This window comes from Meleagris gallopavo, chromosome 2 (assembly GCF_905368555.1).
Source record: "Meleagris gallopavo chromosome 2, MGAL_WU_HG_1.1, whole genome shotgun sequence".
NCBI lineage: Eukaryota > Metazoa > Chordata > Aves > Galliformes > Phasianidae > Meleagris > Meleagris gallopavo.
In genome coordinates, this window is record NC_139405.1 from 14,422,656 (window position 1) to 14,448,285 (window position 25,630).

Genomic DNA, 25,630 nt, shown 5'->3' on the forward strand with positions numbered 1-25,630 from the left:
TGCTCTCCACCAGTGTCTTGCAAACATACCTTTGCAGAATATGAAAGATCTTGACGTGGTCCAGCTTCCACCTTATTCCCTGCAGGCAAGCTGGTATTATTATGAAGAGCCAAAGTTTCTCAGCTGCGTAGGCAAGATTGAATTTTGCCACACCACAGTGAAGGGCCAGGACCTGCCTGGGGAGTGCTGGGAAGGTCGAGGTAGAGAAATGGCACAGCTGGGTGGGGAGAGCTGCAAATATCTGCATGGAGATAGAAACTGGGAGGGAAAAAATAATATGATTCCTGATCATCATCACCAGCCCTGCAGCTCCCCTTTGCAGCCAGTGACCTCAAACATCCTTTCCATCTTCTCACCCTTGAAACACAACCACTGCCCCATTCCTCTCCCTGGGAACGGAGCATTCAGTTGAGGTCTTTTCTGAGGGAAAGGTGCTACCCCAGCCAGCCTGGGATACAGCTATGGAATGGAGAATCAAAACCCAGATCCAGGCAGATATGTCATGGTAACCTAAGACCAAAAAAAGTTCAGGAAGATTTTCAGGGCCAGCAAACTTTCCCGAGTGGGTACTGTTGCTTCATCTCGACTCTGAGCCACCAGGGAGGCGCTGGTCTGTGGCACTGGCTGGAAAGTCCTTGTGCATGGGAGGTAGGAGATGTGCTAACTGCCCCAGGACTGCAAGTATGCAGAAACTATGCAGAGCACCAAAGGACCACAACACCAGCCACTGACTCAGTCCACAGTGAGCAGGCATGTCCCCAGAGAGGGATGAGGTGGGAGTAGTAGGTATGTAAGATGTTTTTGTTTTTTTCCTGATGTTATCCCCATTTTCCCAGGTCCCAGCTTCAGACAGTTGTCTGCCATCTGCTTTGGCCAGACACCAAGACGCTAGCAATTGGCTGGCACTGCTGCCATGAGCAAAGGTACAGCGCTATGAGCTGTCTGAAGCTTGTCAGTCTTTTCCCGCAGTGATTTTGCATGGCATGAAATAGGCTGGGATTCAGAGAATGGCTCTCTGTCTGATCGGCCTGCTGTCAGAGGAGGATTTGTCCATTGTAGCCTCCATTGCTTTTTGTGTGTTGCTTGAAAGGGAAGGTTTGAGACAATATTTGTTAGTGTTTTTCTACTCTTTGTTATGTAACCCTTTATTTTCTCATACTTTGTTTTTTTTGGAATATATATCTTAAAAAGCAATATGATAAATGCCTAGTAACACTTTCCACCTGTATGTTTGTATGGAAAGAATGCTGTATTTTACTGTATCTGAGGGAACCTGTGATGCAGTTTGCCTAAGGTCAGGCAGTAGTATGAAGGCAGGGCACAGAGTAGGAGTCAGACTGTCAAGTCCTTCATCCCTTCCATCCTTTCTTAGTTTTGTTTCCCCTTGCTTTCCTAGAAAAAAATGAAAGAGGGGAGAATTAAATTGAGACTGCGAACTCCAGCATCTGCTTGAGGGGATTCTGTAGCCAAGTGAATGGTGACTAGTCTAGATGTATCGGCTGCTGATTCTTAAGGATCTCTTACTACAGAGTAAACTGCTTCAGAAATCAGCCAAAGAGCTGATAACCCACAGTTATCAGTGAGATAGTGAGAACAAAGGTCACTGGAATTTAATGAGTTGGATTTCAATTATCAAAACTGGGGGCTTATAAAGAAAGGCTGATATTTTTATATCTTGTACTACTCCAGTGAAAAGTGCACCCAAGATCAGGGTAGACAGAAATGATACATGGGAATGAGATCTAAGTGATATACTTTTAGAAGCCTTTGGAGGATCATATAATGCACAAACCAAAGTCAGGAGTGGCTTGTTTTGATGTGCGGATCCATGCCATTATCAGTGAAATGAAGTCCATGCATCCCGCCCATTGGCATGCTTGCCCAATCACTGCAAATCAGACCATCTAGCAAGGCTTACATAAGATTTTTTCTCTCTTGCACATGCTCTAAGAAGTTGTTAATATTATGCTGAGGAACTCCACTCATGGACTGGGATTATTGAGTGAAATGCAATGCAGTTGTGTAGCAGAGAAAATACTCTCATCCCCATCCTTAAAATGTGTATGTCTATGCTGCAAGCTCAAGTCTGAGTGGGCTTCCAGACAGCTGGTGTGGGATAAGAGAATCACAGAATCACCAAGGTTGGAAAAGACCTCTAAGGTCATCCAGTTCAACCGTCCACTTATCACCGATATTTCCCACTAAACCATGTCCCTCAGTACAACATCTAAACGTTCCTTGAACACCTCCGGAGATGGTGACTCCACCGCCTCTTTGAACACCTGACCACTCTCTTGGAGAAGAATTACTCCCTAATGTCCAACCTGAACCTCCCCTGGCACAACTTGAGGCCATTCCCTCTCATCCTATCACTGTTAACCTAGGAGAAGAAGCCAACTTCCATCTGACTACAACCTCCTTTCAGGCAGCTGTAGAGAGCGATAAGGTCACTCCTGAGCCTCCTCTTCTCCAGACTGAACCATCCCAGCTCCCCCAGCCACTCCCAGTAAGACTTGTGCTCCAGACTCCTCACAGCTTCACTGCCCTTCTCTGAACACTCTCCAGGGCAAGGTCAAAAGCAGTTGTAGAGCAGTAAACAGTACCCAGAACTGGGCTGCAGAGTTTTGAGGAATGCCTCTACTTGTGGGTGAGACTCTGCATCCAGGTCATTCTGCAGAGAAAAAGGATCAAGCACCCAGGAAATCTCTGCCAGGAAAAGGACAGTTGTTATCACTGAATCTACAGATTCCCTTCCTAGGAGACCCTGGTTCTTCTCTAGAAAAACCTGAGGACAGGGATTATTACATAATCACAAGAGCAGTGCTGGATTCTGTGCTGGGGGCTGTACATGCAGGCTGGGAGTGAGATGCTGGACAGCAGCCCCACTGACAGGGATGGGGGCTCTGGCTGACAGTAAGTTGTATGGGAGCTAGCCGTGTGCCCTGGCACCAGGAGAGCCAACCTGGGGGGCACCAGGCCCAATGCTGCTCACCGGGTGAGGGGAAGGGCTATCCCCTCTGCTCTGCACAGCCTCACCTCCAGCACTGGATGCAGTGTGGGTGCCACAGCACATAAAGGATGTAAAGCTATTAGACAGCATCCAAAGGAGGGATGCAAAGATGGAAGAGGGTCTGTAGGACAAGGTATACGAGGAGTGCTGAGGCCCCTGGGTTTTCTTATCTGAGAGCAGAGAAGCTGAAGGGAGGCCTCATGGCAGCTGCAGTTCCTCACAGGGAGCAGAGGGCACCGTTGAGCTCTGCTCCCTGTGACACCAACAGGGCCCGAGGGAACAGCTGTGCCAGGGGAAGGACAGCTTGAGGTTAGGGACAGGGTCTGCCCCAGAGGGTGGTGGGCACAGGGCAGAGGGCATAGACCCAGTGCCAGAGTTCAGGGAGCATCTGGACACTGCTCTCAGACAATGAATTTGGGTAGAGATGTGCAGAGTGCAGAGCTGGGAATTGGGCTCAGTGGTCTTATGGGTCCCTTACAACTCAGGATATTCTGTGATCCTATGATTCTATGATTAGGGCATCTCTCACTGGGGAAATGCCACCAAAGTCAACAGCACAGCATTCATCTAAGCAGCTCCCCTTAAGGCAGGGCAATTTCTGCAGGACCTACTTCAATCCCCAGAGGGCCCTCATCTCAGTGACCAGACCACTTGTTTATCCATATTCACATCCATATCCATATTCGCCTTCTTTGACAAAAAAGCTACCAGGAAACCTGCACCAGAGAAACTACCATTTCTTACTATTCCTCTACGTCAATTACTTGGGCCTATCCAGACCTGCACTCAGCTCTTGGCAAGCACAGTGAGGTGGTTAAGGGCCTGATGCTTGAGTTTATGGCTTAAATCAGTGGGATTATTCATGAGGTCAGAGATAACCATGTGCTTTTATAGTTGGCTGAAATGGCGTCTAAAGCTGACAGCTGCGAGTCAAAAGCTCTGAGTCATCGGGTCCCTCCTCACCTTCCTGTGTGACCAGTCTACCTGTGTCTGCTTCCTTGCCTGCCACATAGGGAGGATGACAATCACTTTTATCTGGTGGTTACTTTCAAATGGCCCTAAAGGCCTCTTTCAGACTGATGAAAATTCAGTAGAAGGTGAACTAGCGTGAAAAAGACAGCAAGATATTTAACTAATGAAAGTGCTGTCGCTCAGGAAAGCAATAACATCCTTTCTTCCTCCCTGTATTCCCACACAGCAGAGATTGCTGCAAAATTTTCTGCAAGCAAAGAGAAGTGGAAAGAAAAAGGCTGAGACGAGTCTCTCTGAGCCAAAGAAAAACTCATGCGGTGTGGAGGTTTGGGTGCTCAGTACAGCAGGTTGCTGTGCTAGCAAGTTCTCAGCAGTAGCTACACTTAAAAGAGGGTTCACTCAATTAAAAATCATGACCTCGATTCTGCAAACAACTTCTTTCCATTCATAGTTTGTAAAAGGAAAAGATGTGCAAAAACAAGAGAAGGAGAAAGAGACAAAAAGAGAGCCAATTGCATACATTTTATCCCCCTAGATACAACAGTTCCCCGTGGAAGTGACTGAGAGGACTTAACATTTGTCCTCTACTTGGATAGCGTTAGGAACTGTAAGCACTGTAGACAGCTGCTATACCTATGTGCATATGTAAGGCTGAAACCCTAGAGAAGAACTGCGGGCATCCTCCCAGCTACCCCATGCTTTCGCAGGCATTCGTAAATACAATTGCTCTCACTTTCCATTGATAGAAATCAAAAAGTAATTAAGAATCAAGCTCTTCAAATTGATAGGTCTCCTGAATTTGAAACATTTTCCATTCTATGGCTGGTATCACTGCCTACATTAGATTATTTTGTTAAAGGCGAGATTAAAATAAACAATATTTATGGTTTAATTATTTGAATGATTAAGAAGTTCCAGCTTTATTTTAACTTCACAGAGGACCGGGAGATGTTCTTAATGATATGTTTTACTCACTTAGAATCTTTCATCCAGGGATCTCGAACTACTTTTCAAATAATTAATTAATCCTTGTACCTCTCCATGAGACAGTTTTATCTCTGACATTACTGATGGGTAAACAAAGGCACAAAGGCGTCAAGACACAAACTGCTTTCCCAATATTAGTTAATTAATCCTTGCACTGCTCCGTGAGACTGTTACTATCTCTGGTATTACCAGTGGGTAAACTAAGGCACAAATATGCAAGCAACTTGCCTGAGGCCGTGCAGGTGAGTCAGTAGCAGAGCTGAGAATAGCACAATTAGCTAAGACCAGTCTAAGTCTTAGCTAATTATTTCTAGCAAGTACTACACTGTGCTTCAGACAACGGACAGTGTAAGACCCTGTATGAACTCAGCTGAAACCAGCTGGGTTTCGGAAAATACTCCCTCCTGTCTGTCTGCTCTCACTGAAGACTGCATTTGCCCACGTTAGTCTGCAGCTTCTTTTGAACTCTTAATGACTGGTGGAAGCCAATGTAACTATGATGATAAGTAGATGCCTGGAAGTATCTGCAGAGTTTTCAGATCCTCCAGTGATGGGGGCTGCGTGCAAGCTTTGCCATGCAGATGGAAGCTCCAAGGCAGCAGCAGATTTTTCTGGTGTTTATCCCTCTACCAACCCTGTGTGGCACTCTCGGGCCAGGAAATCCCCAGGCACGGCCAGGCATGGGCTGCAGGCAGAGCAACACATTGCTCCTCTCCTCTGGCTGTGCCTGCAGCCCACACTGAGCAGTGTGAGAGCAAGCCTGGCCCCAGCGTGCTAACGCAGGACGTGGCAGTGAGTTATATTTAAGGGCCCATGAAAGGTCCATGCAAGAATTGTCTGGAGGAACATAGAAACACTTTATGAGGGGCCCTGCCCCTCATCAGCCAGCAACGTTTCCGTGTCCAGTCCATCACTCAGACCTCAGCTTGTCTTCATCCCACAAACAGGAGCTCACTGCCCTCTTCACAAAGAAGAGGAAGACCAGAGCATCTGAGTCCATCCAGCCGTATCAATTTTCCATGCAGGCACCTGAACCCTCACCACACACACATCCCAGCTGAGCTATTTCAAATGTGAGCTTGGCCTCATCAAATGCAGTCTCATTTCCACATGAAAGAGATGGAGGAATATAAAGCCAGCTCATCTGTATTGATAAGAATTTGGCATTACTTTCCCCCAGTTATCTAAGCTTTTTGTGTACATTAATCACAAAGCATAAACCAGTATGGGGGATACATCTTCTCAGCTGTCTTTCCCTGGGCTCAGGCAATAGTATGGCTGTGGATTGTTTTATTTCATTTTGTTCTGCTGTTGTTGTTTTTGTTGTTCTTTTTTCCATACTTCCTTTCTTCAAGTTCCACTGTGCTGGAATCCAATTGCTTCCTCCCCTCTGCAATTTGGATGCCTCATTTTTCTTGTTACAGCTCTGATGCAAGCACTGCACTGCTGTGCTTGCCAAACCTGGCATGAGTACCCACTGCTAGTCTAGACACCAGTCTAACTGTAACACTAATGCTAGGGTTTAACAGACTGATCTCGGCATTTGTCATAGCTCTGCCCACGGTCATTGCTTTGATCTTTATCCTTGAAAACCACAGTCATTGACAAAGGTAAAATGAATTTGTCTTTCAAAGACTTTGATGGCATTCCCTCGTTTCCTTTCATTTTTTTTCCTCCTCCTGTTTGTTCTTCTTGTTCTGAATTTCATCATAAAGCTCTCTGGTTCTGCAACTCCAGGACCAGCTATAGTCCACTCTGTCTTTTTGACTGTATAGCCTTTAATTAAAATTTAAAGGGGAAATCCTGGGACACTTCTAAGACAAACTGCCAGTGAGTGTAAAGTAAACTTTAATGGGAGTCAGCAACAGAGGGACCTCAGGATTTGTCATCCTGAAAAGGACCATGTGCCAAAAGAAGGAAAGAATGAGAACTATGTGATGTTAGATTTCTCGTTTGAAATCTGCATTCTGCCAGGTACTATTCTTTGCCTCCACGTAGTATCTAGATTTTGAGCTGAGACAAGGACCTTCTATTAGACATTGTATAGACACGTCGTAAGGGATTGCCTCTGCCTGGAGGTGTTTATAACTTAAATAAACATAATGAGCAAATCAAGTGTTACTAGCACCATCTTCTAGATGGGGAAGTGAAGGATTGCACACACCTTGTCCAAGGTCATACAAGGGACCTGAATCTGAATTCATTGTAGGGCTCCATGATAGCTGGTGATAATGCCAACTTTTCCGGTGAGCCGTTTGACTCCAGAAGCAATGGCTGGGCTCTCAGTTAGTGGTGCCTCTCGTCTGCAAGGATTTACGACTCTTTTCCCTGCTTTGAGCTGCAGGATTTGGCTCATTGAGGGGGAATGCTACAGATCTCTTAGCAGCTCAGCTCTCTGCTAGAGAAAAAGCAGCTTTTGAGCCAGACTTTTTTTTTGCAAGGTTATAAAAGCCAGTTGTAAGATGTCTTATCCCTTTGAATTACTGTAGGAAAAAATCCGCATGAGAAGCTTTCAGCAAGGTACTTTCACCAACCTTGACGTAGGAGCACCCATGAGCTTTAATGAAAACAGATGAAATAGTTCTTCCATGGGGCCTGAAATAAGCACAGGAATTTAAAGAGCTCAATTTTCGTATCATACACAATGTAAAAGTAAATAAAATCAATAGGAAAGGCTTTGATTATAGGATTTACACGGCATGTTATTTGCACTTCTGTAAAAATCTTCCAAGGACTGTAGGTGAATTGCTGGTTTGTCAGAGTCAATGGGATTTTTTCCAGACAGCAGTGGGGCCAAGCTCCCCTCCAAATGCTTGCACATCTTTTCCCTGTTTTCTAGCACACGGTCAATGGCAATGGGACTCAGCATCTGCTGGAGTGGAAGACTGTACCCCAGTGGATCATAACAAATCTGAAAACCCCTACACAGAGATATTTCATCATATTGCCCATCCAGAATTTCTTACGGGGCATCCAGTCCATAGCTAGATGAGGTCATTCATCAGAACAGGTTTTCTTAAACAAACAAACAAATCTGCCTTCAAAGTGGCTGGTGCAAAACTGGCAGTGGCTGAAAGTTTTTGTGTTCTTGTATATAAATATACATAAATAATTCTATATACAGAGTTGGCAAATGAAAAGCTTTGTCTATATAGGTAGTGTATATATTTTAGATAGCAAGATGCGTGTATTTTATATTTACATCATAGATATATATTCCCAACATCCATAAAAATGTGTTTTTCTGTTTTTTCCTACCACTTCACTAACTGATTCATAGATACCAAATGTTGACACAATATGTTAAAGAGAAACGTTGACACTTTTCCACAGGCAGTTTTCTGCAGTCTCGGAGAAGCTCTACTCAACATTTCTTTTGAGATTTGAAGGAATTTGATTAACATTTTGCTGTTGCCCATTTCTGACTATTCTGATTTCAGCAGGGACTGGAGGAGCACTTGATGAGTATAGCTTTTTTGTTATTTACAGCCTCGTCAAAACGATGAAGTAGCAGGAATCTCCTCTGAGAGCAATGTATCACAACATTTTTGAAGATGATTTCCAAATTGAAGATGACTTCCAAACAACAGCAAGGATGTGATCTTGGAGCCAATCAAACCAATGGCAAAAATCCCACTTTCTGCATGATCTTCTTAATGGAGCCTCTGAAATTTTGGAGCTTCATATATTGTGGTTAAAAGGTACTGTCCAAATTCAGCATCTGTGAGCCTTACAGAGGCATGACCCTATGAAGAAATGATGAAAAATGCCTATTTTAAAAACAAATAACCCTATTTATAATGATACCAAAGGGAAAGTGGAGAATTCAGTACTTAATACAGACACCTGCCATTTGCAAAATCTCTCCACTGCTTGAAACAAGTATTTGTGAGAGTTTGGAAAATTTTGATCACTCATTTTTTCCTCCTTTGCTTCCATTTTGCTCACTGGCAGGGCTGTCCAATAACAGCACTGATGTTGCTGAAATGTCATGATGAACTTTGCTCATGTACTAGTTCCAGGTGAGATGGGAGTAGTTACAATTCTTAAAAAAAAAAAAAAGCAAAAGAAGTATTTGCCAATGTTTTTGGATATAGTTGTTATGTCTCAGGCACAGAGATTAGTCAGAGCATCCATAAATATCACTGTCATTGAAATCTGATATCCAAACCCTTCACTCCAAATGCCCACCAGCTGTGAAAACCCTGCTGAGCTTTGGCCACTGGGCTGTAAACTCCTTCTGGGTTTTGCTCCATGCCTGGCACAATGGCTGGGGGTCCCTGCCAGTGCAGTAGGGTGAGCATTTCAGGAGGCGAAGCAAAAGTCACATCCTATACAGAGGATTGCCTGGTGGGAAAAAGCTCCTATTGAGTTTCATATTGCACAGTCCATCTCCCAGGCTTCATTGCTGTTCTTAGCCTCTGGTCACTCCAATAGGGGAGGGTCAGTGTAGAAGGTTACAAAGCAGCGGTGGAGGCTGGTGTGCCAGCCAGTACAAGTATCATAAATGATCAGGTTAAATTTTACTCTTTCTTGAGTGCCTCTGTTAGAAACTGAGCTAAACAGTGTCTTGGTCCCAACACATATAGAAGTTTTGATGCTATCACATAAAGAAAATCCAATTTCTCTGAGAAAACTTGAGACAAAATAGCCAACCCAAGATATTTATCAATTTACACTAAATTAATGCAAACAAAAACAATGCTCTTTACAGTAAATCTGTTGCTGAGTTTTACTAGAATTAACTGATAGTTCTACTTGCCTAATATCTAGCTGGTAGGCTTGGTGAGGGTTTTTTCCATAGATGCATTTTGGTGAAGGAGAAGGTGTTCTTCAATGGATTAAAATATTTTGCATCCAGAAATATTCCGTTTCAGTGAAAGGTTTAGAGTTTTCAGTAGGAAAAAAGCTAAGAACAGCAGCTGAATTATTTTGGGTAAGAATTTTCTTCAGTATTCCACTCACCCATCACCTCAAAACACTACAGAAGTAGCGTATTAACTGAAGCAACCAAATCCATCCACGTCATCAATAGCTTTCCTAGGGAAGAGAAGTAGACTTTAGTTACTTCCATCATTTACTACTTGTGCTTAACGCTGGCTTTTAATCCAGCTCTGAATTCCACAGGTGGCTGTTCTGCAACATCCCAGAACCACATGGGTCTGGATTCTGAGTTGAATTCATAAATGGAGCAGACCACGTCAACTGAACATTATGCATTAGTAAATAACAATATATTTAGAGCCTACTGGAACCTATATAAACTCCAAATTAGCTCAGCTGAGCTGGAAATACCACCAACAGTGATTGTCTTAGAGAGTATAGCAGAAATGTTACCTGAACCAGTGATTGAGCACCTGGTAGGAAGGCAGGGCCAACCCAGGGGAGCTCAGGTGCACGCAATGCTCCTGAGTGACTGGAAGGAGTGGAGCTGGATCCACCCCTTCCCAGACCTCATTTAAGGGTTGGCAGTGGAGGGTAAGGGGGTCTTGTTGGAGATCCCTGCCTACCGGAGACCTTCTAAAGGTAAGCAATTTTATTTATTTTTTTTCTGTCTGTGGCTGCTGCATTTGGGCTTGTTCTCATTTGCTGCAGCCTAGGATTGTGCCACTTTGCTATTACTGCTGTACCTAGGGGACCTGAATAAAAGGGCTAGGGATGGCAGACCTAGTGCCCTGAAGATGCTACAGGCAATGTGGCTCTTATCCAAACTTTGGGCACTGATAATAAGTAAGACCCCAAATTGTAATGAAAATAATTTTCTGCTCCCTGATCCTGAAAATCTAGAACCTGATTCCCATAAAATAGAGTGTACCTTTGAAGGTGCAAGAAGTACCAAAATGGTGTGGCCTACTTGTACCTTGGGGGAGATTACTGGAAGCTGGCAGATTGGTAGTCTCCCCAGTAGGTGGCCTGCAGATATCGTGGTCAACACTCTGGTTTTCATTGTGAAGGGAACCTTAATCATGTTGCTATAGCAAATCTGACTCCCCCCACCCTCTTTGATACCTGATAGAGTTATGCAGCTTCAGATATTGGGCCAATGGGTGTGGTTCAGGCAGTTGGATATACCCCAGTGCAAGCCTAAGTGTTGACCCAGGATAAGAATGTAGCCTGTATCTCCCTCTGAAGGGCTGACCTACCCCTTCTGGTATCTCTAAAACATCTATGCTACTCCGTTAGTCTCTTTGAGGAGCAACATGACATCAAGGTGCTCCAGTATCACTGTAAGATCAGCATGATACCCTGTGGACTATATGAGACTGAAGGAATGCAAGCTGAACCTTCTCTGGTCCAAGCAACTATGTGCCTGCAGGAGAACCATCAAGAACTGCCCCACAAAGGAACGTGAGTCTCAACCAAGAACCAGTCATCAGTAGTCTTATATTTTGCCCATCTATGTTGTGATGAGCAAATTGTACAAAGCACTGCTTACTTTCAATCTGCTCAAATCATCACTTCACACCATGAAGCGGTGGAGTGCAGGGGAAATGTTAACACATGGCCTGATTGAGCACCTGGTAGGAAGGCAGGGCCAACCCAGGGGAGCTCAGGTGCATGCAATGCTCCTGAGTGACTGGAAGAAGAGGAGCTGGATCCACCCCTTCCCAGACCTCATTTAAGGGTTGGCAATGGAGGGTAAGGGGGTTTTGTTGGAGATCCCTGCCTACTGGAGGCTTTCTAAAGGTAAGCAGTTCTTCTTCCTTTGTTTCTCTATCTGTGGCTGCAGCCTAAGACTGTGCCACTTTGCTATTATTCCTGTACTTTCCTTCACATAGCATTACAGCATTACAAAGAAAATGCACTGAATAAGACACAGTGCAGTCAGATGCAGGCAGGGCTAACACAGGAGAAAGTCTGCTGTCTGTGCAAAACTGAATGTAGCTCAGCATATTGAGGTAAAGCAAAGTCCAGCTGAATGGCACCACTTAATACTCAAAGGAGAGCCCAAGTGCCAGCCAGCACCAGGAGCTAAGGAACACCCATGGAGAAGGGTACAAAGGTGGCACTGATGCACAGCACTTGGTTTGGCTCCCTCAAAGGTTGCAGCTGAGTCTCTGTTAACTTTTCCTCAACGCAACATTATTGAGAATTATGCCAAGCTACTCAATAGCAATGCCTCCTTCTCATAGACCTTTCATGAGAAAAAAATCAGTATCTGACATCCCAGGCATAAAGCCAAGTTCTCAAGCTTATAACAGAACTGTGCCTTTGACTGTCTTTGCTTAAGTGTACCAAGGTCCTCATCCTGCAAAGCGTTTGGGGTTGTATGGTTCATGTAACTGATGGATAAGTTTGCAAGTTTCCTCTAAGTAGAGGCAAGAATGAAACCGAGGTCTCTTGGATGTTCTGTGCTCATTGATGAGAGCCATCTCATCATTCTACATCCATTTGGATATACAAGTACCTAGTATAAATGTGTCAACTGAATTTGAAACTGTTAGTTATAATACTACAAGGGGAAATTCTTATTTATTACAATTTTCTTATCAGTACTCTTGTGGAGCTGAATTTCCTGTGCAGACATGCAGCAACCTGGTTCATCACATAACCAAACCTTCAGCATGGGGAAGTTGTTCTCATTCACCTCTGTTTATTTTCCAGCCCTTATCCTATCAGCCCAAGTGAATCAAGGTGGGAGGAGGCAAAGCAATTGGAACGGGCAGTTTTTAATGCTGCACTGAGTATAAGGTAAGAAAAAAATCATAAATCTTATTTCATGCTTTCTTGCCAATTGCTAGAAATGTGCAGTCCATATGAATTCATATAACAAAGAGGGAATGTTGGGAAAACCAATAAAGATTTTGTGGTCTTAACTATAATGAATGTAGCTTGATATAGAGTCTGTTTTTCACTGCATGGCAAAATGAATCATAAAATACTGGACCTTGAAACTCCTGCATTTTTTAACAATAGCCTGGGGACAGTTTACAGTGTAATGAATTGTAATTAACCCACCTTCAAAATCTTTTATGAGTATTTTGCCAATTAGCTTCGCATGCTTGCTAATGACTCATGGCCAGCGCATGTCTTTACAGAGCAGGCTTTTACAGCACACACTAGCCTGTTAAGTCAGCAGAAGTATGCAGGATGGTGAGATAGACACAGGTAAGACCCAGCCAGTCCTAGTAACATATGTATTTCAACATTCAAAGAGCTTTTGCTGTTCTCTGAGACCCAAAATAACTGTAATAATGTATAGCAACGTCAAAAGGCTTTGGTTTCCAAAGGATTGCAAGGAATGCAAAAGGGCTCAAGTCCTGACATCTGTTGTTACTTAGTACCAACATATATAATGCTGCTAATTGCTGAGCCATCTTTGTTTTCCTTACTTAGCACTAGGGTTAGAATTATTTTATTTTTGTGGTTCATGGCTTCCTGCCACTTGCAACACAAGGTCCATTCTAAAGAAAATAAAACAACTACCAGGCTGCCTAGTAGCAGTGTGTGGAGGGCTGGAATTGTTTCTTTCCCCTCTTCTGCTTTATTTTTTTTTCTTTGAATTCAAGAGGAGGTAAGTGGAGACATCCCCCAAACAGAACCAGAGGAGGTAGGACCTGACTAGTGTCACACCTAACAACTGTGTGAAGTAGTGCCCTATTCCCTGGCGTAGCCAGAAGGACATGTGGAAGGAGGAAATTCAAAGAGGAGGCATGGTCCTTGCCTGGTACAGTACCCTTCTTGCTCCAGGCAATCCGTGGTTTATGGACTTCCCAAAGCAGAGGCTGCCTCTAGACCAGTGTGTTTTAATAGCCACCCATGGATCTATCCTCCTTGAATTTTTTTGATCCTTTTCTCAAGCCATTTATAACTTCTGGCCTCCGCAACATCCTGTGGCAATGGGTTCCACAATTTAATTATGCTTTGCATGGAAAAAATCCTTCCTTGTGTTGGTTTAAATCTTCTTACGTGAATGTTTTGTTGGGTCCCCTCTAGTTCTTACGAGAAGCCACAAAAAACAATTTCTATTTGTCTTTTCCTATGTGTCATTCATGATCAAACAGATGTTGAATGTATCTCCTGTTTTTTACCATCCCTTTCCACCCTGGAAACTCATCTCCTTCATTTCTTGTATTTATGGAAGCTGTTTCCCACCTCTTCTCATCCTGAGTGCTTTTCAATTCAACTCTTCTGGAGGCCAGAAAACCCGCTATTGTCATGACACAGTTGCATTGATGATTCCTATAGTGGTGGATTTTTATTTTGTTCCTGCTGCATTTCCAGGTAATCGTTAACATTTTAGTTGCCTCTTCTGATGGGCTTTAACTGGTATTCACAGAGCACTCTATACTTTCTTTATTAGATGTTATATTTAGGGCTCACTGATGTTGAAGTGTAGTTAGAGTTTCTGCATGTGCTTTGCTTTTGTTGACACTGCACTCATTTAATTGCCTAGTCACTCCGTATCATGAACTCTTGCGGCAGTGCTTTGTGGCCGGATTTAGTTTTACAATGCTAAATAATTTGATCATCTGCAAAATTTCTCATCTCACTATTCATCCTTCATACTGGGCTATTTCTGAATATGTCTGAACACAAACAAATTAGTATTTCAACAACCTCAATTCTAAGAAAGCACAAAGACCCTTCTTTTGGCGATAGACATGAGGCAGGTGTCCTAGTGCAAAGCACTGAGGGGACCCAGCAACAGCTTCCCACAGTTGTAAACAGAATTCTATACCCATTGTACAAAAGGACATCTTTTAAGGACTTTCTTTTCTTATCCCTTATTGTGGTGTCTTGATACAGATAGTTTTTACCACTGGCTGAAGTGGGCTCTCCCTGGCTGTTACTGCTAATAAACTCAGCAGCTCAGGACAAAGTTCCATATTCTGGGGAGTTTCTCCCTGCATGTCCTGCACATGTATCATGGACAAGACTTGTTTTTATCACAAAGAAATAAAGCCCTCTCTATCACCAATATTTCCTAAACAAAAATAACACCATAGACTTAGTCCAACAAATTAAGACTGATTTTGAATTTACTAACAAAAGTGAAGCTAATGCAGATTGTGTATTGCTCAGTATGAGCTGAGTACGAGTTGAATGCAGTACTTAGTGGAAGATTTTGGATGTAGGAATAAAAGACTTCTACTACTGAAATGTAAATGAAATGTAGGGAATTAAGTCCCTCCTATCTCTGAACTTGTTTTTCTTTTTCCTTGCAAAGATGGTCATATGTACCTAAAATAGCTGGCATTTTGTGTATCTGTGAGAAGCTGAACTCAGCCTCCTCTGCTTGAACAGATCAATTGAAGAGAGATTTTTTTCTTACTCCTTTATAGATGCATTTCTCCGGGAGCATCAACTCTCACAGCAGTGTGAAACCAGTTAACATTAGCAAGCCACTTCCTCGTTTCACAAAATACTGCTGCTTTTCTGTTGTCCTGGATCATTCTCACTCCTCTGTCAGTCAGTTGAGTGGCTTAGCAGGAAGGGCTGAACTTGTGCCTCATCCTTGAGAGCTGTGCATCTGCCCTGTGACACAGCCATCCCCTGGTGCAGCTGTGCGGCCAGACTTGTCACATGAAGGTAACATGCTGCTGGCTGTCACCTCTCCAGGGCTGTTCTGCACACTATTTTGCTCCTGGAAAATTGTATCACAGCTGTGGGAGTCTGGTACTTACAGAGAGCACAACTGGAAGTGGAGCTAATGGTGAGCAGCATGTTTGGTCCAAAACAGTTTCCGAAGAGAAACTGCAACATGAATATATTTTGAAACTCCATGATTGTGCTATACTGACCTTAACTGCAATGCCAATTTTTAACTTTTTTTTTTTTAATTCTCTCTTCTGTATTTTAAAGCTTTTCCTCCCTAGCTGCATATATTCAGGTAATGGAAAAATACTATTTCTTTATAATTAAGTTCAATAAGTCTACAGCCTAGATAGACTGTATTTACAGGGATGGCTATTTCTACATGTAGCAGGGCTGCTTTGCCAGAAGCCTAATCCTGAATCAGTAGGAATGGTGGCACTGAATTAAATGGGAGCAGGATTGGACCATGCATTATTTTAGCCAACCTAACATGCCACAAAGAAAGGTGTTGAAACACTTATTAGTGGGAATCACAAAACACCTACACAGGATAGTGGGAACCATGGAACTCCTCATACACATACTTGAAGTTACACCACAGATTTCTTGGGTGGTTTTTTTTTTTTCCTCTGCTATTTTATGTCCATACAAGTAATATGAATGGTGATTATGTGATTTCAGATTGCTCAGGTGGCATTTTCCTGCGTAACAACCAGAAGTGAGTTGTGTTTAACACGAAGCTGCAGTATTTCATTTTGAGCAGTGCCATTGCCTGTAACACAGCAAAGGAAGGTGGGACGAGGGAGCACACTGATATTATTGCTCTTGTGCCAGAAAGCTAAGACAACTAATTTTAGGGAAGGTATGAGGGAAAGAGGTGGCTTCCATCAACCCTAGCAGCATTCTTACACTGCAGTAGAAACTGCTGGATCACTTTATTTTGTGTAACACCAATATACTGCTGTGTACAGAGGCATTATTTTTGCGTACAGTTGCACAGAAAGGTTGATCATATGTGCTATTGGGTTGAGAAGTAGTGGATGTGCAAAGGACTCTTAGACAGGCCAGCTCAGTTTTCTATCCTGCTGCTATGTCTTCCCTTTATCAGTTACAGGACAATGATCTGAGGAGGGAAGGAAGCCAAGCAAGGTATACTGAAGATGGGCTAAGGCCTACATCCTACAGGAACTCTTGGGTCAGATGAAATCTTCTTTGTCTTCTTTAGCACTTAGCCTCTAAAACGTGGTAGAAATTCTTAAGTCTGGAAGTGGCCATTGCATTCTTGAGTAAGGTGACATCCATTTTACAACCGGCATTTGTCTGTAGGTTCCACAATGGCTCTTTTGTTGAAATGCTCACTCCTTGCTAAGGATTACTGACTGAAGCCCTTCATTCTTGACATCACCCCGTTTCTCCCTGCTGCCCAGCTGTGTGTGGAGCAGCATACTCAGAAGACGGCTACTCAGGGGTCAGTGCTGCCAGCCAGCTGCTTATCCTTGGCATGGGACATCCTCCTGCTCCTTGCTAAAGCAGTGCCTGGGTGACACATCTGCTAATCCAGAGGGATGGCTTTGAGGCCTAGCAGTTGCATGGGTACCTCCCCATAGCTACACAGAGCACACTTCTGTCTTTCCCTCCCTCCTCTGTCAGTCCACTTTCAGTCTCCACTCACTTGCTCCATCAGATACAGCCTGTGTGAAATTAGGCCCAGCAGAAGCCTAATTTTGGGGAGATGCCCTTCATGCCTTCACCTCTCTAAGGAATACCCTTTCTGAGCCATCCTGTGCTAACCTGGAATGCAGACAAACATACATAGCAACTCATCCCCTCTGCTTTACCCAAAATAATTTCATTTCTTTGTGTTTACCTGCTTTACTTTGATCCCAGCATTCATTTCTTAGGCAGAAGCTTTTTTTTTTTTTTTAAAATATATACAATTTCTATTTTTTTTCCCTGATAAAAAATTTCTAATATCCTTCTCACAACCTATGGCTGCCTGCTGAGATTCAAGGGGAATGATTCCTAAGGGGCCATTGCTGCTTGTGTGAGAAAAGATTCACAGCAGTAAGATATCCTCAGGTTTCCTAAACACCTAGAAGTTTAGTATGGTCTTATTCTTCTAAAACACAAGTTCCGTCAGCTAAAACAACACCAACACCACCCCCCTACTAGTTTATTATCTCCCTACATTAAAACACAGCTATCTTTCTATGAAGATCACACAAAACTCCAGCAGTGTGTCTCCACTCCAATCATTAGTTTTGCTTGATGATCAGATCTACTCACCTGTCAGCCTGGCTGGCTTGCTGATGGAAATGCTGCTTCTCTGAGGGGCCAAACAGAGGCTTCAAATGAAAGAGATAATGAGAATTTGGCAAGTTACCCTGAAAAGTCGCAATACAACATTGGGTCTTCTTGGAACAAGTCACTGGTTTCAGCACCAGAGACTGCTATGTCTGTAAGTTCTGGCCTATGTGCCTCACGTTGCCCTATGAGCTCCTCTAGCAAGCTCCATCTTAAGTAAGGAAATTAACTGTCCTTGTAATCACCAGTACTTAGCAAATATTTCTCTAATTCCAGCTTATGCCCATCCACAACAGTTTGTATTACCATTTTTGTACTAGTGCATCCCTTTGCCTAGAGAACTATTCTCAACTCTTCTTCCTTAATTTTTAGCTATGACACATTTATAGGCAGGAATTCTGGTCACTGCCTTTCTCAGCTAACCCCTCCCAGTGTCCCCTCTGTTGGCAGGCCCTGCTGTCCTTGTCCACCTGTTCCTGCTACTGCTCCTGCATCAGCTCATTTATTTTGTTTCTTAGTGAGCAAAAAAGTGCACAGCATTGAAACTGAACTCTCATCTGTGCCTGGTGCACTGTCCCTGTCTGATTTGTCCCTTAAGACTGCATTTCCCTTTTCATGGCTACAGCATAGTTGTGGCTCAAAGTCACCCTGTGATTAGAGTACATCCAAGTCTTCTTCCTCCCCAAGCTGCTTTAAGTGCATAGCTCATTACCAAATGTTTTCTTAGTAACAATACCCAGCTCTGCGGTGATCTGCATGAGCTATGGGTCTGGGCCCCCTTCTCCAGAAGAGCCAGACTTTGCCAGCTGACACCAGCTGCAGAACCAGTTCTGAGTATTCAGTGCACTTGGAGAGAAAGAAACAAGTAGTAAACTAAAGACAAACGGAGCTACATCACAGTCAAACGTATTATAACACTACCAATCAAGACAGCTGCTCCTGCCAACATGGAAACAAGATAGGAACTAGAGTGTTTCTATTTTTGCACTAAAATAGAAACAGAGATGGAGAGGGAATTTATCAAACCAAATAAATATTTTTCATTTTAAAATTTGAATGGAATGGAAATTATAATCTTCCACTGTTACCATGGAGCTGAATATTGTCCTTTCACTCGGCCTTTAGCAGTAAGGAGTTGGTTGCAGCAGGGTTGGAGGTTTGCAGTTTTCTTCCTCACCCAACCCAGCTCTCTCTTTTGAATTACTCTGCCTGGTTACTGACTCCAGAAAGAAGAGTCAAGTTTTGCAATGGTTTTTTATAAAGTGTATCTGGAAAAAAAAAAAAAAAGAACAAAATGAACTTCTGGATAGCAGGAACCAGTTTACCTAATTTAAAGCAGTGAATCTCCACTTCCAAACTGAGGGGAGCTACAGCGCCCAACTTAAGACTTTCCTGTGTGCCAGCTCCAAGCCAGTGGGGCAGGTGGGAGGCTGGAGCCACACCAAAGCTGGGGATTTTGAACCAGATTGCTCCTACCACCTTCTTATCTCAGAACAAGAGCACCTGAGGCTGCATAGAACTTGCTAGAAATGGCAGTGAAGCACTTTCTTGCAGTGACTTACAGAATGTCCCAGCCAAATCCAAAAACTGTTTTAAAAGCGAAGATGTAGTACAAACAGAACAGACTGTCATTAACTCTGGATATTTCACTGCCTCAAGAGTAGAACATCTCTGCTTGGTCAGATAGATAATAAAATGGATTAGCAGAAAATTTAAGAGGCTCTTCATTCCTTTTTTTTTTTTTTTTTTTTTAAATCAAGTGTTTCCAGTAAACAGCCGCGCGTCTGTCATTATTTTAGAACAGGAAAATATTTATTGACCCAGGTACTGAAAGGGCTGCCATTAACACTGTAATAGACTTCTGCATCCACATGAAATACCTCCCTGAAATCAAATGGATTAGACTAACTGCATTCCTACAGATCAGCAAGCAGCCCAATAAGCCATGACCACGGTCCAAAATGGCACAGTACCCTTTGAGACTCCTTGTATCAGCAGTGCTGCACACTGCAGGCAGCATGCTACTGCCGTTAAACTCCTGTTCTTTAAGAGCTTAAGAAACGGATTCAAACAATTTTCCTTTCCTTGAACTGTTTTTAAATCAAGTCACTTCTCTACATTTTCAACCTGAATAAATAACAATTTTTTTGTTATGTTAAGGTTTGGAGATGAAGTCTTTTCATGTTACTATTAATGTAATTATTAAAAAAAAAAAAAAAAAACACTCCAACAATAAAAAAAAATAAGTATGATGCTTCCTTGTACTTCTTGGTTTGAGATGCAATCAGAAATCCAAAAAGCAAAGCATTTGCAGAAGCTCTGTGGTTTGGAGATCCCTGAACATCTTCAAACCAGGAGCAGATGAAAAGCTTACAAGAAAAGTTGCTCTCCAGAGGCCCTCAGCCCATTACCAGGAACCAAGGCAGGCTGAACACACTCAGGGCAATAGATGGGAGAGGAAACAATCAGGTACCTGTCAAACATGCAACCAAAGAGTTTAAGGTTTGCCTATCACTTGTTTAGACACATGTTTCAGTAGGGAATAAAAGAAAGAAAAATACTCTGTCTGGGAATTCTTACCTTGCGATTGTGGAGAAGCAAAAAATGCTGGGTAGTTCTCTTTGACTGAATAAACATAGGAGGGAGTCTGAGAGCAATTTGGCTCTGGAGCAAATATTGTTACCAAATTCTTTGCACTTGCAACAGTCAGGAAAATGATAATATAGCCTCTCCACATCTTCCTATCCCACGCTTTGGAAAGCATCCATGCAGTACCTCATATGTCTGCTACAGCATAAACATTTTCAAGGCAGAGCCTCATGCAAGCCCCTGCTGGTACGGTTGTATCGCGCTCTATGGATCCAGCCCACAACTCCCACTCTCATCTTGGCCTCAAGTCAGCCTGACACTCTGACCCAATCTATTCACAGCTCTCCAGCATGATCCCCGCAGCACCACTGGCTGCCATGGCCAGCATTCAGCCTATACTGCATCAGCTCTGCACAGCACTACCCAGCTGGAAGCACGTTACAGGACTCACTAAGTTTAAAAATAAAGATAATGAAAAAGTTAAGAACTTTAGCTGCCATAGCTTCTGGTACCATTCTTCCAGCTTAGTCACACATACCAACGGAAAACACTTCTACTGGTACAGAATCATGAAATTACAGAATAGTTTGAATTGGAAGAAACCCTAAAGCGCACCCATTCCCAATCCCCAGCCATGGGTAGGGCTGCCCCCCACCAGCTCAGACTGCCCATGGTCCCATCCAAACTGCCCTGGAGTGCAGTTGGTGTGGGGCACCACAGCTTCTCCAGGCAGCACTGTCAGTGCTTCACCACCCTCTGGACGAATTTTCCTCCTAACATCTAACCAGAATCCCCCATTTTAGTTCAGAGCTATCCTCCTTCCCTTGTCCTATCAGATTGTGCAAAATGTCAGTCTCCCTCCTGCAATGAGGTCTGCTCAGAGCCTTCTCTTCTCCAGACTGAAAAGCCCAGCTCTCTCAACCTGTCTTCATATGAGAGGTACTCCAGCCCTCTGATCTTCTTCACAGCACTCCTCTGGACCCTCTCCAACAATTCGACCTCTTTCCTGTGTTGGGGACTCCAGACCTGGATCCAGATGGAACCTTAAGAGCAGAGAAGGATAATCCCCTCCCTCCTCCCACCCCTTTTGATGCAGCCCAGAATACTGTTGGCCTTTTGGACTGCAAGCACACACTGCTGGCTCACATTAAGTTTTTCATCTACCAGGACCCCTAAGCCCTTCCCTGTAGGAATGCTCTCAATGCTTTCTTCTCAAGATTACCCCAACCCAAGTAAAAACTTGCACTGTGCTTTGTTGAGCCTCATTAGGTTCATGTGGGCCCACATTTTAAGTTAATCAGAGTCCCTCTGTTTAGCATCCCTTCTTTCTGCCATGCCAGCTGCACCACTCAGCTTGATGTCATCAGCAAACTTGTCGAGGGCACACTTGATCCCACTGTCTATGTCAGTGATAAAGATGTTGAAAAGCACCTGTTCCAAGATGGTCCTCTGGAGGACATCACTCATTACTGGCCTCCACCTGGACATAGGACTGAATGACCACAACTCTCTGGTTGTGACCTTCCAACCACTTCCTTACCCACCAAATAGCTCCAATTTAGAGATAAGAACATGGGCACTGGGGTGAGGCTCACTGGCCTGTGGTTTCCCAGGTCTTCCTTGTCCCCTTCTTAAAAATCAAAGTGATGTTTCCCTTTTCCTAGTCACCAGGGACTTCACCTAACAGCCATGAATTTTCAAAAATGATGGAGAGCGGTTTGATAACCACATCAGCCAGTCCCTTCAGAACACTGGGATGAATGTCTCCCAGCCCCATAATCTAATACACATAATAATATAACTTGCCTCAGACCGGGTTTTGTTTATAGTGAAGCATATCCTTGGCATTCAGACTGACAAAGCAAGAGCACCAAGGCTCCACAAGTGGGGAGCAGGCTCACTGCAGCTGTAACCCTAGACTGCACCTCCAGTGACAAGGAGATGCAGGGACAGAAAAAGGTGAACCCACATCCCTTCTGTGACACAAGAAGGCCAGAGAAGCATTTGGACACCTGCAGCAGATGCAAGTTGATTTTCTGCACTGTTTCTTAAGAAACAAGTCTATGCCTACAGGACCTCAGTGCCTTCTCTATAAAATGGAATGCATTCCTATCCCCCCACTCTTGTCACACTTATGCGTAGCATCCATCTACTAAGGAGCAGCTAAGAGATGAAGCCACCAAGGCAGAGAAACATTTGCACCATTGTCATGGAAGGAAAACACCTCCCATTTGTGTGCTGGGTTTCACACAAGTGAAATGAAGGAATTGGATGTCAGACTCTCCACTCTGATCACTGATGCATCTGAAGACTAAGCAAGTGAAAACAATAAAGAAGAAATAAGACACTATTTCTCCTGTTCCTACCTCAGACACACACTAACAAGCAAATGAAAGCTTGCACCCCAAGGTACTGACTTTGTGTGTGTGCATGAATCGAGTCCATCAGCACTGTGGCTGTTCAGCTAATACAGATGGAGGACAAATCAGAAGTAGAGAATAAATGTAACACCGGTAATATTTTAAAATGTTTCCATTGGAAGAATCTTAGGCAGAAATAAAGTGTCTTATAAAGAGTTCTTGCATTACATTTGGTGATTGAATTCAGTCTCGAGTCATAAGGTATTGGGTTTAAGTAACTATTCCAGAATGCTAGACTGTATTTCACTTAACACCCAGGAACTGCTTTGCTTTTTTTCTTGTACAGGGAACTTTTCAAGTTAGTTGCATTTATTGAAAGGCAGTGGTACATTCCATGTTCCACTGAAGTACTTTTTGTCCTAAATACATCAAACTGCTTATGTTTGAATTTGCCATCTGCATCGCAGTGGCCATACAATTCAGCCACTTAGTCCCATACGAAGTCCAGCAGTTTGAACTTAAAACAACTACTTCTTGGTTGCTCCAAGAAACTCCACATCAGCCACTGCTGTGGTTTTTCAGGAGGTGAATGGGACCTGGGCAAACAGAGATACTTGAACAAGCTAATATGGAATAAGCCTGGCTGACTCACTGTCCCAGGCTCCCTCACAGTAAAAGCGAGCGTTTCATCTCCATGGGAAGTTTCATAGTGAGAGGAAACCCACTGTACGACCCACATAATGGACTGAAAGAATACTTGTTTTGGAAAAATTACACATATATACACACTTCTGTCTCCTAGACTAAAGGCCCTGCCTTCATGCCTAAGCAATGTTTTGATGAGCAAAATAATAATAATAAGCAGCTCTAAGAACAGATAACAACAAAGCATTTTGGTTTCTCACTGCAACATGAAAACAGAGATTGGATTACCAGGAGAGGACAAAAGGTGGAGATGATACTGAGTTACAGAACCCAAATCCAAGGGAATTAAGCAGATTTCTGCTAGTTAAGTAGCTGTAAATACTACCAAATATTTCCTTAAGACTGATAAGCATATTAAGTCATAATAATTGATATCTGTCAATGAAAATTAATCCCCTACAACAGAGTTATTCAATCATTGTGAATCCATGTTGGCAGGAAAAAAAAAAATCTCTGGTTTCTATATCACTTGACTGAGCTTAGTAAACAAAAACATAGGAGATCTGGTTGATCCTCCACAAGGCTTTAGGGACATGATGTGATCTTGTCTTGTGATTGGTTTTGAATGCCAAGATAGTCCCATGTGCTAAACTGGATTTATGAGGTGTGCTAGTTCCAATCCCCATTGGACCACATCTTTTCTGCAGCAGGCAAGGAAGCCCTGCAAATCTGAGATGAGACTCATGCCTCAATGACTATTTTTGTCCATTCAGACAAAGAGAGGTCTTAGTAGTGTATGCATTCAGTGCCACCAGTGTGTGCACACACATACACGACAGGAAAAAGAAAGAACCTGAACAAACCCTGATTTTCTTTGCTCAAATAAGGGTGACACAGAAGACTCGCACCCTTACCCTGACTAAGGCAGATATAGAGAAGGCTAAAGTACTGAGGTTTTTTTTTCCCCTTCTGTCTTCATTGGCAGTCAGGATTCTTGTTTTTCCTCACATCACTGAAGCTCGCATCCCTAGGCCTCTAGGTGAGAACTGGGTAAATCCCCTCCACTGTAAGGGCAGAGCAAGCCTGAGACCATCTCATGAGACTGAATGTCTGCAAGTCTATGGGGCTGGATGACATGCATCCCAGGGTCCTAAAGGAGCTGGCGGATGTAGTTGCTGGGTCACACTATGTCATATTTGAAAAGTCATGGCTGTCAGGAAAAGCCCCCAGGGATTGGAAAAAAGGAAACGTCACTCCCATTTACAAGAAAGGGAAGAAGGAGGACCCAAGGAACTACAGATCAGCGAGCTTCACCTTCGTGTCTGGAAAGACCACGGAATAGATCTGCCAAAAAGACACGTTAAGGCACATGAAGGGATAAGCAGGTGATCCAAGACAACCAACAACCTTTACCAGGGGAAGGTTATTCCTGACCAGTCTGGTGGCTTTCTATGATAGAATAACGACATAGATGGACAAGGGAAGGTGATGATGTCACCTACCTGGAATTGTGCAAGGCCTTTGACATGGTCCCCCGCTACATTCTTCTTATCTCTAAATTGGAGAGATACAGATTTGAGGGGTGGACTACTCAGTGGATAAGAAATTGGTTGGAAAGCCAGAAACAGAGGGTTGTGGTGAATGGCTCTATGTCCAGGTCAAGGCCAGTGGTGTCCCCAAGGGGGCCTGTCTTAGGTGCTCTTCAACATCTTCACTAATGACACTGATGATGGGCTCAAGTGCACCCTCAGCAAGTTAGCTCACGACACCAAGCTGAGTGGTGTGGTTGATACAGTAGAAGAAAGGGACACCATCCAGAGAGGGATGCAGAGTAAAGTGCAAGATGTTGCTCTTGGGTTAGAGTAATCCCAGATACATATACATACAGACAGGGAGAAGAACTCGACAGTTTTTCCCCTCTACTCCACCCTCACAAGGCCCCAGCTGGAGTACTGCATACAGGTCTGGGGCCTCCGGAACAGGAAAGATGTGGAGCTGTTAGAGAGGGTCCAAAGAAGAGCCTCAAAGGTGCTCAGAGGGTTGGAGTATCTCCCCTATGAAGACAGGCTGAAGGAGCTGGGCTTGTTCAGCCTGGAGAAGAGAAAGTTCTGGAGAGACCTCACTGCAGCTTTCCAAGATTTAAAAGGGAATTATAATAAGGAGAGGAATCAACTTTTTACTTTGATAGATAGTGACAGGAGAAGAGTTTTAAGCTCAAGGAGGG

General features: G+C 43.6%; 2 long non-coding RNA genes across 2 annotated transcripts in view; one reads left to right on the forward strand and one right to left on the reverse strand.

The window, feature by feature from the left end:
* Positions 1 to 18,907, forward strand: part of LOC109365844 (uncharacterized) — a 41,916-nt gene extending 23,009 nt beyond the window's left edge. The window contains exons 6-8 of the long non-coding RNA XR_014881885.1: positions 8,459 to 12,661; positions 14,055 to 14,194; positions 15,256 to 18,907. This is a non-coding gene — a long non-coding RNA (uncharacterized LOC109365844). The remainder of the gene's footprint in view (positions 1 to 8,458; positions 12,662 to 14,054; positions 14,195 to 15,255) is intronic.
* The window catches only part of LOC146544873 (uncharacterized), a 49,973-nt gene that overhangs the window by 20,144 nt on the left and 4,199 nt on the right, over positions 1 to 25,630 (reverse strand). Inside the window, exons 3-5 of the long non-coding RNA XR_014881884.1 lie at positions 18,901 to 19,080; positions 17,795 to 17,853; positions 30 to 10,009 (exon numbers count right to left, since the gene is read on the reverse strand). This is a non-coding gene — a long non-coding RNA (uncharacterized LOC146544873). The remainder of the gene's footprint in view (positions 1 to 29; positions 10,010 to 17,794; positions 17,854 to 18,900; positions 19,081 to 25,630) is intronic.